Source organism: Brassica oleracea, chromosome C8, assembly GCF_000695525.1.
Source record: "Brassica oleracea var. oleracea cultivar TO1000 chromosome C8, BOL, whole genome shotgun sequence".
Classification (NCBI taxonomy): domain Eukaryota; kingdom Viridiplantae; phylum Streptophyta; class Magnoliopsida; order Brassicales; family Brassicaceae; genus Brassica; species Brassica oleracea.
In genome coordinates, this window is record NC_027755.1 from 27,240,933 (window position 1) to 27,244,589 (window position 3,657).

Here is a 3,657-nt window from a genome sequence, read left to right on the forward strand (position 1 = left end):
ATAATTTCTTATCTTTGCTTGATTACTTTGACCATTAATCATGTTTAAATTTAGATCAACTAATGATCTAGTGTTTACCATGATTATGAGTGAGTAGTCATCTTTGGATTCATGGGTTAAGGATGATTTAGGATGATTAAGTGATGATCTAGAATGTTTAGAGTAGATTAATGTGTTTCCTTGCTTGATTGAGTGATCTTAATGCTAAGCTTGAGTTGGCCATTCTGGTTTAGAACTCTAGACATTTCATTGCCCGGAAGGTATTCGATGAAATGTCTGAGCCAACTTGTCAAGCTCTTAGCTTACCCTACCAAAGGGATTTGATGTTAGGGGAGTTAGGAAAGTTGAATGATCTATCCTTAATGATTGCTTGATTGACACAAACCAAAGGAATTTGATGTTTGATCATGAGAGTAAATGAGCTTTTATCTTGGAAGAGAACTTGCTTAGAATTGATATCTAGACTTAGGGGAATGTGTTGATGGAAACCTTGCCATTTTAGATTTAATCTTAGTCATCTGAAATCAAAATCCTATGCCCATGATTCCTCCTTATTCCAATTGATTGAAAGTTGTTGTTTAGTTGTTGTTTAGTTGCTTTAGAAACCTGTTAGATTGATTGAAATCACTCATCTTATTGATTGCATTTAGCTTAATTAAAAACCTGAATTCTCTTTTATTCAAAACTCTTAGAAATAGATTGACATCTTAATTACTATGATGATTTGATTATTGGACCCTTGAAAAGTCCATTTCAAATTTGGCGCCGTTGCCAATTCTAAGTTGATTTTGACATTGAGATTTTGTTCTTGCTTGAGACTAAATCTTATTTTCTTATATATAGTTACTTTAAGCTAAGGAATGAAATCTTTGGATTTCATCAAAGGAATCTGGAAGGCTTTGGGGAAGCATGGGAAAGGTTCAACTGCTATATCTCTCAATGTCCTCATCATGGCTTCAATATGTAGAGTTTGCATAGTACTTTCTACAGAGGTGCTTTGCCCAAGTTTAGAAGCCAGCTTGATACTGCTAGCAATGGATTCTTCTTGGGGAGAAGTGAGGCATATGCTTTGGAGCTTGTAGAGAATATGGCTAAGAGTGATTCAGTCTATAGTGATGAGCATGATAGAAGCAACAGAGGCAGTGGAGGTGATGATACAAACACCAAGAGAGAGTTAAAGGCTCTACAAGAAAAGATGGATATGCTTCTCTTGGATAGAGCTAAACAAGAGAAGGTGAACTTTGTTGGTGAGCAGAAACAAGAAGGGATTGTTGTGCTTAATGAAGTTGATGGTCTAGAAGGTCAAGAAGAACTTTGTTTTGTGAATGTTAATGGGACATGGTACAAAAAGAAGCCTAATTTTCAGTACAACAACTACCAACAAAAGCCCTTCTACAACAACCAACAGGGTGGTTACCAAGCTAGGGAAAACTACTCTCAAGGCTTCTCCTCCAAAGGAAATCAGTCTACACAAGGCCAAGCCGGATCTTCTACCTCTGCTCCACAAGAGAGTAACACTGATGAAATGTTGAAACAGATCTTGGAGTCCCAAACTAGAAGTGAGAAGCACATTGGATATGAGCTGAAGAACCTTCACACCAAAGTTGATGGAAAGCTACAATGACCTCAACAACAAGTTCCTACAACTCTCCTCTCACTTCAAGACTTTGGAGAATCAGTTTGCCTCTATGCCTTCAACCTCCAAGAGCCCAATGGGATCTCTACCAGGAAAATCAGAGCAAAATCCCAAATAGTATTGCAATGTTATCCTCTCTACTACTTCTGAGATTGAGTTGAGTGATCATGAGAAAGAGGAAGATCAGATTGAAAGACTCATATATGGAACAAAAGTTGTTGCCAAGGCTGAAGCACAGATTGTGGAGAAGATTGAACACAAGATTGTGGAAAGGGTTGAGATACAAACTGTAAAGAAGGTTGAGGGAAAGTTTTTGCAACCAGTTAGACGTAAAGCTGAGAAACCGGTTATTATAAAGAAAAGAAACCCCTAGGGACAAAGAAAGTTAGAAAAGAGAAGCTATAGAGTATAAATAGAACCCCCTCCCCAAAAAAAAAAAAAGGGAAATGAAAAGAGCTGAGCCAAAAAGATTGAGTCCCTAGTCGGTTTAAATCAAAGGAGAGAAAAGAGTGTTCATTGGGTGAGAGATGAAAGTGGGTGTATTTTGGGTTTGGGTATGAAGAAAAAGATGGGTAAAACTTGATACTACTTAAGAAAAGAGTAGAATGATGAGAACAAGGCATTGTATGCACGAATTGTTCATTTTCTTAAAAGAGTGTTCATTGGGTGAGAGATGAAAGTGGGTGTATTTTGGGTTTGGGTATGAAGAAAAAGATGGGTAAAACTTGATACTACTTAAGAAAAGAGTAGAATGATGAGAACAAGGCATTGTATGCACGAATTGTTCATTTTCTTAAATAAATTTTGCATAATGATCTTGCTCTTATTCTTGAGTGTGAGCCACTATAAATAATGCAATTGAAACCCATTTTTCTACACATTAGACCACATTTTCTCACCAAACCAAATGATTGAGACCAAATATCCATTTGCAAGAATTCACCTTGTGTGTGTGTGTGTGTGAATGAATGTGAGAGTTGGTTAAGGAACTTGTTGGTTGAATGACAACGTGGCTTGTGTATAGATAAAAGAGTCTTGATAGGCCTTGAGAAGCTAGAGTGCACTAAAAAAGTTGCTCATGCTATTTGCTATGTTTTCCTTAGGTTGTTAGGTTGATGGCTAGAAAGTGTTCTTTTGGTTATGAGTTCCCATTTTCAAACCTCTCTCCCTTTGGCTCTTGAAAGTTTACTTGTGGACAAGTAAAGGACTAGTGTGGGGGAGTTGATATCTTGCACATTTGCATTGTTTTAACTCTTCATTCTTGCATGTTTTGATCATTTAGATTAGGGATTATGCATTTTAGTTTCCTTTTTGCATTGCATAAGTCTTTATCAGGTGTTGAAGTGTCCATTGGAGTTCTTGGAGGTACTTGGAAGCATTTGGGATCAAAAAAGGGAGTGGAAAGTGTTGTTTGAGCGAGTAGAGCACCGGAGCGGGCAATGGGAGCGACCTACGACACCCGCTCCAGACGAAACGAAGGCAGCACGACATCCCACAGCGGGGTTCGACACCCGCTCTGAGCGATGCATCTTGGTCGACGAACTTTGAAGCTGGAGCGGGCAGTGGGAGCGACCTCAGTAACCCGCACGCCATATGGAGTTGCGGACAAAGCGATTGGAGCGACGTCCCGGAGCGAGGTGAGGTACCCGCTCCGAACTCAACCTCTCGTCGACGACTTTCGAGAGTCGGAGCGACCAAGACGGAGCGAGGTCATCAACCCACGCGCAATATGAAGAAATGAAGCAGAGAGCCAGAGCGACCTCTCGGAGCGAGGTGAGGCACCCGCTCTGGAAGCAGAGCGACCTGGTGGAGCGACTTCATCAACCCGCGCGCGTTTCTCTTCTTCTGATCGAAAATTTATGTTTTATTTGGGCCTTTCAGGTTGTTGACTGAGCCCACTAGGTTTTAGAAGTCATATAAATACTCTCTAAACCTAATGTTAGGATCTTATCTTATTTTCTATCTAATCAAAAGCCACTTTTGGGTGAAAGATCTAATCTTGATCATAATTTCTTATCTTT